Raw genomic sequence first — 16,046 nt, forward strand, 5'->3', positions numbered from 1 at the left:
TTTAAAACGCTCTAATTTACAATTTTTAATAGTTAAATTACATCTTGAACACCTGTTTAAAATTTCTGAAAAAGTTTGCTTCCTTTGACAGGTGCAAATACACGTAAACGTTTCACAACCAACTGTTGTGGCTTCTAGGCGGTTATCGAAACATTAACCGGTTGAAACAGAGAGAGAAAAGCCTGCACACACGTGTGTACAGGTTAGAACTCTCTAGCGGGATGGATGTAGCCAGAGAGAAATGTCCCCGACCTACACATATGTATGCGTAAGATCAAATGGTTATTGTGGAATTATAACAGTGAATTCCACATCCGGTAAATTAGTAACCACTGAGAATTATACAAAAATTATATAGATACAGAACCATGTGAATGATACAATAAAGAACCCACTCTCAGAGCAAATTTCAGCCTCATGGCATGAATGGCATTTTTCTACTGTGAATACTTAAACATGCTGATGTGTTGCACACTGGAAGAAGAATTGTAACGGCAGCTAATGGTAGCGTACGAGGAATCTTACGGATGTGCAAAGGCTTATATTTTTAATTTCAGTCCATCTCGAAGGGTTTTTTTAATCACGTGAGAGCGATGCTAACTCATTGAGGTAAGTCAGTTCTTTCCTGCGGGATCCGAATACAAGGATTATGAATTTCTCGTTCGTAACTAGAAAATTACTGACGGATAATAAGGTGTAAGTGGAATGGGTCAATGATCTTCTTGTTGAGTTCTTCGATTCATAAATCCCCATCATAATTATCGCCATCATCACGTGTGTGGTTCAAGTTACAAGTAAAGTCATTACGATTACGTTAACGTCAAGAATTTCACCTTGTTTTCTCGACACTGCAGAAGCCCTAAAGCTTATTATCATGTCTACAATTACGGGTCGGGAAAGTCTCAGCCTAAATATAAGTAGAGCCCAGTTTTGGCTATTAGTCTCCGGTTGAGTTAACCTAGCAGCTTTGGCGTTCACCTTGTTTACTCATGGTTGCTGAATCGAATCCCAGCACTGTGCACTGTCGGTTGGCATATAAAAGCGCTTAAAAGTGAGAGAGCCGTACCATCGACACGTGAAAGTACCCATACTTAAAGCAAATCTTAGCTTTCATGTTGATGAAACAGTTTGTTTGAAACACTTTCTTTGTCCAGCCTCATGGTATAGGAGTAACATGCCTACCTCCTACCCCGGAGGCCCCGAATTCAATTTCTGGGCCAGGGACTTTTACGTAAACTTGAGGACGGGTAATGGGACCACTCACCCTATGTGATTACAATTGAGGACTGACGGTGAGATGGTAGTCTTGATCTAGAAAGTACGGTTCGTCCTGATCATGCGTCTTTTCATAATCTGCTGGTCTTCAGGTCGAGTAGTGGGCGCTTTTTAAGCCAAAGGCCCTTCGGGACGGATTGGGCAAGGTGATTTTTTGAGAATACTTTCTTAATATTATCCGAGATTAAGCTCGCTGGAGCTATCCAGGCTCATTTTAGTTTGGGCCGGGATTTTAAGATCGGATGCCCTTCTTGACACCACGTGAATTTTCAGGAGATAATTCCAATAAAGGATCGATGGGGATTCGAACCACAGCCGCCTGGGCAGAAAAACAACAGCTAGACCACTGCGCTAATCACGCCTCCGCTATAATAATTATTATTACAATTTGTTTTACGTCGCACTGACACAGATAGGTCTTACAGCGATGATGGGATGGGAAAGGGCTAGGAGTGGGAAGGAAGCGACCGTGGCCTTAATTAAGGTACAGGTCCAGCATTTGCCTAGTGTGAAAATGGGAAACCACGGAAAACCAGGGCTGGTGTCAGTGGGGTCCAAAACTACTATCTCCCGAATGCAAGCTGACAGCGATGTGATATTATTATTATTATTATTATTATTATTATTATTATTATTATTATTATTATTATTATTATGCCAGTGATTCAATTCTGCACTATCACATTACGGTGTGGGAGGAAGAGCTAAGACTGGAAAGGAAGTGGCTCTGGTCTACAAATGTAAAACCCCAGTCTTTGCCTGGTATGAAAACAGGAAAGAGCTACCGAGTTGCGGTTTCGAACTTGCTCGGTATTTTGATATCTCTAAACAATCATAACTACCGAAGAGACATTAGACTCCTAAGTATGTGTTTGACTTGCGGTATTGATGCGAATTCTTTCATCTGCAATTTAAAAGTGGTTCGGGATCAAATCCTGATATTATATGACCGAATGCGTAGCACTCGCCTTCTAAGCTCAAGGTTCCTGTATTGAATCCCGGTGCAGTAGACAGTCATTCAAAGCTGCTTTAATGCGAGAGACACGTGTCATTACGTTTACTAGCATATTGAAGAACGGCCAGAGTGGCTCAGAGAGTGGCAAGACTGGCCTTCTGAGAACTAGTAGGTGGGTTTGATCCCGGCTCAGTCTAATGGCATTTTAAGGGTCTCGAGTACGTTACACTCGTGCCAGTACATTTACTGGCACGTAAGAGAACTCCAGGAGGACAAAATTCGGGCACTTCGGCATCTTAAAAACCCGTGAACATTATTATAACAAAATCTAGCTTAATTTCGACCGACGCATGTTGATATATTTACTGACACACTGGATAATCTCTTTCAGAGTCAAAATTTCGGTACTTCGGTGTCTTAAAATCTACAGCAAAGTGAAATCAAACTATATCAGTATTATGTGAGTGTCCAGAATAAAAGAGACTTCACGAATAGCTAAATGTGTGTGTGTGTGTGTGTGTGTGTGTGTGTGTGTGTGTGTGTGTGTGTGTGTGTGTGTGGACAGTACATGATTACATCAGGTGTCTGCAGTTATCTGTGTCACTGTGGTTGCCAATTTAAGGTGAGTGTTTCGGGACTTGGATTAAAAATCTGTTCCAGCATTCACTTGCATGAAATGTAGAAAACACTGTGGAACAGTTTAGCACTGGTTTCCATGTCTTCTCATGATATGTTTATCGATCGCCATGATAATTCATTTCTCTCTCAACGATTTCCGACACTACCCATCGTTCTTGCAAGGAATGGCGTAGGAATGAGGAGGTACACGCGTGAGAATTTCCCATTGGCCCACCTCTAGTAAGGAGCAGTGCCTTTTATTCATATTTGGAATATTGGAATATTTTTCAAAGCCAAAGAACAGGACATATCCATATGGAAACTAATAAATAAACAAGTACATACAGTACATAATAAACAAATAAATAAATTGGATTTCTCTTATGAATCAAAGAGTTGAAAATTATAATATTCAATTATTATTCAAAACGTTATCACGGCACTGCCCCAACTTATTGAATACCGGTACCTCCAAGGAAAAAGGAAGAACAGGTTCCAGTCCCTTTGGTAATTTGACTCTCAGCCTCCGCTAAACCTTTTGGTGATGTTTTAAGAATGTATAACAAAAGAGGAGGGAGCAGTCGGATTCTCTCTGCCTTCAGTGAAAGTTTAGCACTACCTTCGTACCATGTATGGCAAAGAGTTTTCTTACGAGTCACTGGGTGCACAGATACTGTTCTTGTTTCCTCGTTACGGATCACTGCTCATATTTCTTCCTAATGGCACGTTTCATACCTATGTACGCTTAACTTTAAGAACGAAGGGAGAAAATGGCACTCGATAAAAATGTGCAACCAATAACTTCAATGTAACTGGAACAACTTTTATGTAAATTGTATTGAAAGACCAATGCATTTTGTCCTTGTTTTTTGCGGTTGTTAGAAGAAAGTGTTTCCTTCTTAACTTTCACTTGAATTCCCCCACGAACAGCGTTTATCCACGCGGATTATGAGCGCGTTACTAGGTTAATCTGTGCTAGAAATTTCATCTAAGTAGGATAAATCTAACAAAAATAATGAAAATATCTATATTAAGCGATACTTACTATTAAATATTAATCCATTCTTTATGGAGGTAAGTTACCGATGCCTGTTCCATTCGATATTTGAAAATTTCTTTGTTTCAAGGCAAGTTTATAACGGAGTAGATTTTGAAATAACTGTATACGTCGTCTAATTTCTTAATAATGAAGGAGATATATCCAAGTAAAATAGTCATAGGATAATAAAAGTACGATATTAAAATAATAATAATAATAATAAAATGAACTTGTGAACACAGATGTGCCGAATTCCCTTCCATCAAAATTTAATTACCTCTCCTCCTATCATGACCACGATACACGATCTGGCTCCTCTTTAAGTCAGTCACTTCAGGGCTTACAACCGATCCTTTGTAGTCACTGCCGCTAGGTTAACATTCGAGATTTATGTTTTCGTAGGAGATTTAGGACGATGGCCGAAATCGCTTGCTGAATGCTTCTAGCTGACTTGTATAATTAGTGCGAATGGGTGAGTGAATGAGCATATTTTTTATAAAAATTGGAAATGTATTTGCTAGTTATAGGTTAGCTGGTTTTATAATTATTACCATCTTCATTGATATTGTCATGCTGTACATTTTATATTTCTATCTCCATATTTGCTATTAGTACTACTATATTATTTTTTATGATGTATTATAATTATTTTTACATTCCTGTTAAATGATACTTTACATGTGGTTAAGAGTAAGAGAGGGCCTTGAGTCCTAGCTTCAACACGAATAAATACGAATTACTTACTTACTAATATTGTTAAAGCATATTGTAAAGAAAGGTTGAGAAAAATGTACAGTGATTTCCGATGATTGGATAACAATTACACTTTCAAGTTACTTTATTTCCTTTGTGCATTACATTACTTGTATAAGCAGTACGGTAAATTATTATTAATAAGTTATTATTATTATTATTATTATTATTATTATTATTATTATTATTATTATTATTATTATTATTATTCAGTTCGAAGTTCTTGCGTCTGATTTATTTTCATTATAAGAAAAATTAATTCTGCCTTCATGTGTGTTTGGTAAGACATACGTGGCTCGATGTTAGGTAAATCAAAACCATTGGAACCGTAAAGTATTGAATTGCTATCTGTAGTCTAGTTGGATCTGTAACATTTTCTCAGACATCTTGGTATTAGTAGCTCATAATTTGTCTAATTTGTTATGAAAGTGCGACGAGCCTTGATCTGGTTTTGTTTCACTCAAATCATACAGTTGCGCAAATTGTTGTCTGTAGTCTAGTTGGATCTGTAACATTTTCTCAGACATCTTGGTATTAGTAGCTCATAATTTGTCTAATTTGTTATGGAAGTGCGACGAGCCTTGATCTGGTTTTGTTTCATTCAAATCATACAGTTGCGCAACTGACTGGTTGTAAGATCTGAATTCTCGGTATAGATTTTCGAAAGCGTAGAAGTTAACTACTTTTTCATTTTATTTATTTACCGGAGACATTGTAGTCATATTTTATCCGACTGACTGAATGGTCAGTATAGTGGACTTCGGGTCAAAGGGCTCGGGTTCGATTGTAGGTAGAAAGGAGGATTTTACCAATTTCTGAGTGTTTGTGTTGGTCTTCGTACACACTTCTGCATTACACACAGTGCACCAGACTGCCTACCTCCTCAGAAACAGAAGTAGAACGTATCACCCCACATAGGGTTGGAGTCACAGAAGGCTGATGATAGAGCAGTGCCAAATTACAGTAATGTGCGACATCAGACACATGGCAATACCAGGGAGAGGAAACCGCGGTGGAAGGAAAGGAGATTATAATATAATAGTGCCAACGGCCGTAGCCGTGTTGAAACACTGGATCCCGTGAGATCTCCGAAGTTAAGCAACACTGGGCGTGGTCAGGAGTTGGATGGGTTGCCACGCGCTGTTGGTGGGGGGTAAGGGAATGGAGAAGCGGAAAGGAACTGGCCACCCTACCGCACGTAAACTCCGGCTCAGGAACACCTCTGCGGAGGTTCGGACCTGCCTTCGGGCAGAATAACACTTACCTAACATAATAGTCACATTTCCAGCGTATCCTGAGGATGTTTCTTGTTAGAAAACGATGTCTAATTTAGGATTCCGTGTTTGTCTATAAAATTGTAATTCTTTGCGAATAATTTGGAAAAGATTACCTGGGACTTAAAAGTTGGCCAGAACACCGTCTACGTGGATGTTAAGAAGCCATGCGATAAATGAATAACACATAAAGAAAAGGGACTTACGGTGACTTAATTAGTTATCAATGAATCAAAGTTTAATTCCTTCGACAATAGATTAAATGAAATATTTCATTCGGAATGAAACCTTAATAATAATAATAATAATAATAATAATAATAATAATAATAATAATAATAATAATAATAATAATAATAATAATAATAATAATATTCCAGTTGTTGCACGGTAGTTAATGCAACATCGTCAACTTACCTGCCTGGAGAAAGGGAGATGCGGGTTCGAGTCATGAGAACGGCCTTATTTTCAGCTCTTTCGTCTTTGAATCGCAACCACTTTTAAAGAAGCTACTCTCTATAGTCGTCTCTGAATAATATTATAATTTAAAGTTCCATCTGAGAGGAAGAAAATATATCAAGCTATGCTAGATAGAAAGTTTGCGAATATTGTTCCCGCATTATCGAACACCAGACTCCTGCTAATCCCCATATCGCTCGTGCTCACACCTCTTCTTTTTCCTCTCCAAGTAGCGTTCTTCTTTATGCGGGTTAATGATGATTTATGAAGCATTTAACGTGAATATAGATTTCAGCTGAACAAGATGAATGTTTTGTTGATATTAAGTTGAATCTGGTCGGATATAATGAAATACTGAATAATGTTTAGCCAATGTTCGAGCGAGGGGAGAGAGAGAGAGAACGCTAGTATCTTGGGATGCAGAAGCAGTGAAGTGAAGGATTTCATAATTCGATTTGCTTCCCAATCCTATCTTCAGCTTACGAAACCGCATTAATCCCAGTTTTCAATTTATTTTCATTTGCTACTCGCTCCACTCCAAATAATATTGAATTATTCCAAGTCTGAAAGATAAACGTTGGCAGGAGTTTACTTCTGCGGTAGAATTTATTTCATTCTCTACACTCTGTTGGCTGGAAGATAAATTTATCATCGTTTTATGCAGACGAATACCCTCTGGTATTATTCTTTACACACAAATACATGAGGATTGCATGTTCTGTCTGTGATTCTAGATATTAGGGTCTTTCATTCACCATTCATTATTATAATCCGAAGCCTGTGGTTATAAATAGCGGATACTAGGTGAACTTCGTGCTACGTTAGATTTCTCGTGCTAAATCTAACTGTATAGACTTTGAAGCACATATGGTGCTTGTCATGAAATATCCGTACAATTACGAAATACGATTTCAATTTTTCTTTATGAGCGGTTATAATATTCCATGAATAAGTTATACATTTTAATATCACAATTCTATAATAATAGGCTAGCTGCCAAGCGTAGGATTTGAGGCACTCAGTCCCTATGCACACAATTAGGGGATCCAAATCCGAAATTATCATTTTTCAGTCATGAGTGACCGTGTGTTTGTACATTGACTATTTTGGCGAAATTTCCGTACAGTTATCCGTTTCAGGTGTAATAATGACCATGTGCATATTTTTTAGCTTTGGTATCTGTTTGTCTTTTTGTTTGTCTCAGTTGTTATAACTTGAAAACTACTGGATATAGAATCCACCTGTCCTTGGGTAGGTTTTAGGGCCAATATTATTACTGAATACCTAAATTTACTGGGGGTTCATCCGAAACCGAAACCATGATTATGCACTCCCACGAAATACGCACATAAAATATTTATGGAAATCTACCATTCAGAACGGAAATCAATTAAGAAAAAACCTTTTTCTTATGTGCATCATTTCGAAAGGGGGATTAATGAAGGAGATATTAACTGACGGTTTATCAGCACAAGTCCCAGCGGACTTAACCCAAAAGCGGGTACGTGTAAAGCGTATTACTTATAACTTGAAAACTAGTGAAGGTATTTCAATCAAACTTTATATTTAGCATCAACCTCTCCAAAGGTAGGTTTTGAGGTCCATACTACTTCAAATTCCCGAAATGGACTGGGATTTTATAGGGAACCGAAACAGCGATTTTACTCTCCCACAATACATACAAGACCAACCTGAATAGAAATCAACCAACCTTGATGGAAATCCATTTCTAAACTTCTTTATCATGTGCATTTTTTAGACAGGAGGAATAGTAAGGGAAAAAATCATATACGGTCGATTTTGCAGGCGAAGTCTAGCGGACATAGCGTAAAATATGTTGTACGTGGAGCAGATTACTTATATATTTATATGAATATAATCATAATGCCCATGTGATTTTACATCGACTATTTTAGCGATATTTTCGTACAGCTATCCGTTTATCTGCATATTTTATAGCTTTGGTTTCCTGAAAGTCCTAATTTTTACTCCCCTTCTCCAAAAAATCAAGATAGAGGTATAAAGTGCCAGACGAGCTAGAAAATTGAAATTTGCCAAAATTATATGTTTTAGCCTGTACCCAACGGAAAACTTCCAAGAACTTAAAATTTTTCACTTTTTATCTCCGAAGAATATAGAAATATGGAGGCAATTTTAATGACGGTGCAGACCTTCGTCTCGAGGTATTTTGTGGCTAAACGGTAAGTCCTATCACAAAACGGATGGCACAATCTCAGTTCAATTTTGAGTGATCTTCAACTTTGGTCTTATGACGTCTTGTCGTATATCCATCCCTTATACATTAGATTTGTCTCTATTTCTCTATGTTTGTAGCACTCATGTAATTATCCGGAAAGTAATGCACTTTGAGACAATCTTACCCAAATTTCATCCTTTTAGCCTGTACCCAACGGAAAACTTCCAAAAACTTCAATTTTTTCACTTTGTATCTCCGAAGAATATCGAAATATCGAGTTTCTAACTCAATCTGACCCATGAATAGATGAGATACAAGAAAATATCGTAGGGACAGCCATTTAGACTGCTAAATACGGTGCCTTATGGTACAATCTGTTCTTCGATATGACGTACCGTTTAGCAGCAGTTGATCTGTAAATGAAGGTTTGCAATATTGTAAACATGCATATACTTTCGTATGTCGATCTATGTATACAGTATTCATTGATGTCGATTTGTACCAATCGAGGAAGGGTGTGTCTGCTATGTGTCTGATATTGTAATTAGTACTTACCACATCGACCTTGAGTGGCAGTAGGGATGGGGTCCTTCTCCAACTCCTGTGTAACTGGCATCAGTAAGGAGGGCCTAAAATTGTAATGAAAAATTCCATTCTCGATTTGACATGCAAAATGAAAGAGAGCATGAAATTTTATTCAAAACTACCCTACCCGATTGTGTTTGGCTGTAGGCAAGGGTGCCCGCCATTATAAACAAATGTACTCATTTAAAGTGTGACTGGCATTAGGCATAGTGGCCTACTATTTTAATGGAAACTCGCCAAATTGGTGTGACGCCAGACTGAGCTGTAATTTTTATTGGGCCCTGGCAGTAAGCTGACTCGCAGTTGGAAAAGAGGTCTGTCAATATGATAATAGTACAACTCAATTTTGACTGGCAATAGGGAAGTTGCCTGCCAATATCATAAAAGCTCTACAACTGTAATCTGCCTGGAAGTAGGAAAGGTACCCTGCCATTTTAACGAAAACTCCTAAATCGATTGTGACCGCGCAGTGGGCAAGGGGCCTGCCATTATAATGTAAACATCCCAACTCGATTTTGAATGGCAGTAGGCAAGTTGGCCTGCCGTTATCATCACAACTTCTCAACTCACACTTTACATTGGAAACCACGTATGTTGACGTGCCCATGCTGTTTCTCGGATAACGCAAAGAGACATGTAATTTTTTAAAACAATATTCACTGCATGTACAGTAATACTTCGATATCCATATACAATGTATAATGCCGTAGGGAAGCACGGGTATATTTGCTAGTAATAATAATAATATTGATCTTGTTTAGAGTCTAGGGACATCTCCGCCCTTAGTATCATGCACTTCTGAGATTGAGTACGATCTAATAGTCTGTTATTCAGTGACTTTGGTGGCTTTTAGTTCCGGGAGTGTCCGAGGACATGTTCGGCTCGCCAGGTACAGGTCTTTTGATTTGACTCCCGTAGGCGACTTGCGCGTCGTGATGAGGGTGAAATGATGAAGACGACATACATACCCAGTCCCCGTGCCACAGAAATGAACCAATTAAGGTTAAAATTCCCGATCCTGCCGGGAATCGAACCCGGGACCGCTGTGACCAAAGGCCAGCATGCTAACCATTTAGCTATGGAACTGGACACTTAACAGTAAATCAATTGCTCTGGGACTAGGGTTGAGTGCACTGAGAATTAAAAAAGGTACTATCGTAAGATGAACATAGAGTACTGTTAAGACACTCCTCTTAGGGTAGCCAGCAGACTTCACCCCCACAATTTGAGATCAAACGCTTCTAATCCGAATTTCCACTTCTGATCATGATGATGTCCTAGTGAACCGGCAACAGTATGGATAATAAGTTAATAAACGGAACATGTATTCATATACACAGGTGTTTCAGGAGGAATAGTACATTTTTGGGAGGTGTTAGTATGGGATGTTTAAAGTTTTAGAGACCTTATATACACTTGTTCAATGTGTAATGTACGTGGAATTACAGCTGTTTCTATTGTACGCATAAGAACAACCTTGAAACACGCTGTATCCTATTGTTTTTTGTTTTTTTTGCTAGGGGCTTTACGTCGCACCGACACAGATAGGTCTTATGGCGACGATGGGATAGGAATGGCCTAGGAGTTGGAAGGAATCGGCCGTGGCCTTACTTAAGGTACAGCCCCAGCATTTGCCTGGTGTAAAAATGGGAAACCACGGAAAACCATCTTCAGGGCTGCCGACAGTGGGATTCGAACCCCCTATCTCCCGGATGCAAGCTCACAGCCGCGCGCCTCTACGCGCACGGCCAACTCGCCCGGTGTATCCTATTGTATGTGAATGAGTTGTTTGTTTCGTAAACAAAAACAAACCCATTTCGCAATAGTCCCCAGGGGGCATGGACGCGGCCATTGTTCTTGACTTTCTAGATCGGGGCCGCTATCTCACCGTCAGATAGCTTCTGAATTATAATCAAGTAGTCTGAGTGATCCTCGAATCAGCCGTCAGATCCAGGTAAAAAGCCCCGATCTAGCCGCGAATCGAATCCGGGGCCACTGGATAAGAGCCAGGCACGCTACACATTCACCGCGGGGTCGGGAGCTCTGTTTTGTATATGTCTACCATTTTGTCCCGTTTCCTGATAGGGGGTCAGGGATGAGCTCAGAAAAATTTAAGGTATATTTTTATGGATCGATGCCCTTCCTGACTGAAGATAAAATGAATGGGGTAGAATGGCATTAGGTGATGAGATGGAAGGAATCGGCTCTAGCCTATGAAGAGGAAATTTCCCAACATTTGATGGAAGTGATAGTGGCAAACCACAGAAAACTCTTCTCAGGACACCCGACGGTGGCTTTAGAATCTCCTCGTCTCTCGAATGCAGAGCTTGGCTCCATAGGCATGGCACGTTAACTCCGCTCGGTTGGCCAGTCTGTTTCGTTTTGTTTTGTTTTGTTTTTAAGTCACTGAAATTCTGACGTAAGTTTTTGTTTATTGTTTCTTCATCATCATCATCATCATCTGTTTACCCTCCAGGTTCGGTTTTTCCCTCGGACTTAGCGAGGGATCCCACCTCTACCGCCTCAAGGGCAGTGTCCTGGAGCTTCAGACTCTTGGTCGGGGGATACAACTGGGGAGTATGACCAGTACCTCGCCCAGGCGGCCTCACCTGCTATGCTGAACAGGGGCCTTGTGGAGGGATGGGAAGATTGGAAGGGATAGGCAAGGAAGAGGGAAGGAAGCGGCCGTGGCCTTCAGTTAGGTACCATCCCGGCATTCGCCTGGAGGAGAAGTGGGAAACCACGGAAAACCACTTCGAGGATGGCTGAGGTGGGAATCGAACCCACCTCTACTCAGTTGACCTCCCGAGGCTGAGTGGACCCCGTTCCAGCCCTCGTACCACTTTTCAAATTTCCTGGCAGAGCCGGGAATCGAACCCGGGCCTCCGGGGGTGGCAGCTAATCACGCTAACCACTACACCACAGGGGCGGTATTGTTTCTTAAAAGATAATTTAAAAAAATTGCAGAAAGTAGAACTTATACCCTGACAATAACGTTGTAACTAACGTACCATAACAAAAAATGTGAATGCTCCACAAAAGTCTGTTCATCATAAATTGTTAATTTCTTTACATCACGATAATTTTTCCCACGTTGAAGACAGTATATGTTACACTCTATCGTAAAGAACTGAAGTCGTGCGGTCGAACTCACAGATTGCCTACGGCTGCCAATATCGAGGTCACTGCTCCATTACATCCTTGATGTGCGTGCTGGTATTACGTGTATTTAACTGAACAGACAGTGAAAGTGAATAAATGCACGTGCCTGACATCCAGTCTGAGTGTTTACATTCACTAACGACGAATAAGGGCACTTCACAGCGTTTTTGAATTTCTGATTCTGTTGGAGGAATGAATGAAGTAGGCTTTATAGTTTAAAAGCGATTAAAATGTATTGTACTTACAGTCATTGCGAGGAAAATGAAGACAGCAAGGAATGAAGAAAAGGAACTAAAAGTGAAAACCCTGACCCCAAACAGACACGGGAAATGCAGCGAAGACAAATAAGAAAACGAAGATGCTGAAGGCGTATTAAATCTGTGCAACGTCACATTACGCAAAGCAAGTAATTTTTAGCTTAAAATGAGTCACGCCGAGCTGAGTGGCTCAGACGGTTAAGGCGCTGGCCTTCTAACCCCAACTTGGCAGGTTCGATCCTGGCTCAGTCCGGTGGTATTTGAAGGTGCTCAAATACGACAGCCCCATGTCGGTAGATTTACTGGCACGTAAAAGAACTCCTGCGGGGCTAAATTCCGGCACCTCGGCGTCTCCGAAGACCTTAAAAACGTAGTTAGTGGGACGTAAAGCAAATAACATTATTTATTTTAAAATGAGTCACTATTTTGCGTCAAACTGTCAGTGCTTGTTTACCAGTGGTATACTGAAGCCGTCAAGGATGCTACGTCAGAGTGTATACAATCAACACAACGAACTTCAAAGAGGTCGCATTTTCTCAGGAATCGTAAATAGTGTCAGAGGATAAGTGATTGGTTACAGAAAGTAAAATGATGATGTCCTATAATTATATGGTAAGGGAAACAGCTAGCAGCTAATTAGTCACTCCTTTGTACTCGTTTATGAAGATAAGGTGCGAATTGGATTTTTTTTGCTATTTGTTTTACGTCGCACCGACACAGATAGGTCTTATGGTGATGATGGGATAAGAGAGACCTAGGAAGTGGAAGGAAGCGGCCGTGGCCTTAATTAAGGTACAGCCCCGGCATTTGCCTGGTGTGAAAATGGGAAACAACGGAAAAAATCTTCAGGGATGCCGACAGTGGGGCTTGAACCCACTATCTCCCGATTACTGGATACTGGCCGCACTTAAGCGACTGCAGCTATCGAGCTCGGTGAATTGGAATGTATTACACTGTTATTATTCATTAGACATTCCTAGAAAGAGACTGTATCTCAAGTATAATCCACGTTGATGATACGATATTTCTATGTATATCTGAAATAATAGTGCTAAGGACAGCCCTCAGGAACGTATTTTATTTAATTAATGCACAATACCAAAACAAGAAAAATTGTCATGGCATTATAGGCCTACGTAACTATTTTATGAACATTATAATAATGTGAGAAGGAAGCTAACAGAAAATTAACACGACAGAGACTGTCAAAATTTCAGTACTTGAGATATAGTCCCACATATAGCAGAGTGAAACATTGGTGTTCAAATGGCATTGATGTCGTCATTGCGCAGGCTATCATCCCTGAAAACATATGCGAATTAAAACAAAAGTATCAAAGTGAAACGAATACAAAGATTGGTATCAGCACAGTGTGATTAGAAAGTAAGTAACTTTTAATTTCGGAACTTTTTAGGAAAATAGTGCAAAGAGAAATAAAGCATGAGCGGGAGAGGTAATAATAATAATAATAATAATACTAATAATAATAATAATAATAAACTCCCGTTCTAATTGCTTATGGTCATAACGGACCCAGGCTGTAGGAATAGCTCTCATCATCATCATCATCTGTTTACCCTCCAGGTTCGGTTTTTCCCTCGGACTTAGCGAGGGATCCCACCTCTACCGCCTCAAGGGCAGTGTCCTGGAGCTTCAGACTCTTGGTCGGGGGATACAACTGGGGAGTATGACCAGTACCTCGCCCAGGCGGCCTCACCTGCTATGCTGAACAGGGGCCTTGTGGAGGGATGGGAAGATTGGAAGGGATAGGGAAGGAAGAGGGAAGGAAGCGGCCGTGGCCTTAAGTGAGGTACCATCCCGGCATTCGCCTGGAGGAGAAGTGGGAAACCACGGAAAACCACTTCGAGGATGGCTGAGGTGGGAATCGAACCCACCTCTACTCAGTTGACCTCCCGAGGCTGAGTGGACCCCGTTCCAGCCCTCGTACCACTTTTCAAATTTCGTGGCAGAGCCGGGAATCGAACCCGGACCTCCGGTTGTGGCAGCTAATCACGCTAACCACTACACCACAGAGGCGGCAGGAATAGCTCTACACGAGTTATTTCTTTTATCAGATGCCAACGACACAGATTTGTCCCACAGAAACATCTTCTAATACCACCCACTTAAGCCGGGATCGAACCCGCTTGGGAACAGAAGGACAACGACTTTATGATTATTTTTAATGCAAAAAGTAGTGGTTTAACGTCAAATCAATACCTGCAAGTTTTTTCGGTGACGGAAGGATAGAAAATGGCTAAGATTGGGAAGGTAGTGATTGTGGGATTAAGTATGGCATATTTTGCTTGGTGTGAAAATGGAAAACTACGGAAAGCTCTCTTCAGGCTTGCTGATGGAGAATTTGTTAATGATTTAAATGCTTTCGGCCGTTTTCGATCATTCCTCCAGCCTCTATTTGTATTTTTTATACTTGTTAATGCATTCAAAATTCGCGAAAATGGAACGTTTTTGGGCATTTAATTTTGAATGTAATCGTTTGTTTCAGATTGTAGTGTAAATGAGTTTGTTCAAACCTGGCAGGAACGGTTTGTTAAGACATCCATTCTGCATTCCATGTCCTTCGATGTCGATATCTCTGGTGTTTATTAAACAGCATTCTCAAAGAAATAAATAAAGTTCTGTCACATTCGTTCCTGAATCGTTTGATGACCTTGCTGTTTATTTTGCTGGCGCATACGATCGAGTAAGAAACATCTTAATTGGAGCTAAGTTGGTGACGTCACCTCCCACTGGGAAGGCTAGCGCACAGTGAGCCATCTGGTGACGAACGAGAGTACCAATTACAATAGGCCAATGATAAAGCAGTCTTAAATTAAAATCTTCATGCAGTCCTGCTCGTGAACAGTCAATATTTTTTTCTGACGCGAAACAAAGTTTTCTGCGAAACGTAACGAATTTCACTTTGTTTTCTGACTCGGTAAAATCCCAATAGCTTATTATCATTCTATAATATTAATTAAAACTCCGCAACAAATCACTTAGTTGAGTACATCGGAGCGTCGAAGTTAGGATTTTCGTCATAGTATGGAATCCTGGAACTCCGAGAATTCCGTAACGTAGAGGAATAACGGCTCGCGAGGAGAGAGTGAAAGTTTCGTATCGAAAGAGTGAGATAGTAACATTCATTAGGGTACATTTGGCCGAGCGGAAGGAAACGCACTCTGTGATTTCTCCTTACGCAGGTTCAGGTGTTCAACTTAGAAGACAAGAGAACGTGAATGTAACTTAATATAAATACAATAGAACTTCAAGGTGTGGTACATTTGAACTGAAGCAGACTAGTAACTCGCTGTGTGGGAATAAAATGTAAATAGCAATTATACCATCAGGTTAGTAGGACTCGAGATAGTCCATTGTTTATTGGGACTCGTAAAGACATTGGTGATTTGAGACCAACATCTCTTCCTCCTGGTTAACCTCCTTTCATAAAATGATTTGCTGTCGATCCCAGT

General features: G+C 40.3%; 1 protein-coding gene across 2 annotated transcripts in view; it reads left to right on the forward strand.

The window, feature by feature from the left end:
• Positions 1–16,046, forward strand: part of LOC136878812 (putative odorant-binding protein A10) — a 232,338-nt gene that overhangs the window by 170,420 nt on the left and 45,872 nt on the right. The window lies entirely within an intron of this gene.

Source organism: Anabrus simplex, chromosome 1 (genome assembly GCF_040414725.1).
Source record: "Anabrus simplex isolate iqAnaSimp1 chromosome 1, ASM4041472v1, whole genome shotgun sequence".
Taxonomy (NCBI): domain Eukaryota; kingdom Metazoa; phylum Arthropoda; class Insecta; order Orthoptera; family Tettigoniidae; genus Anabrus; species Anabrus simplex.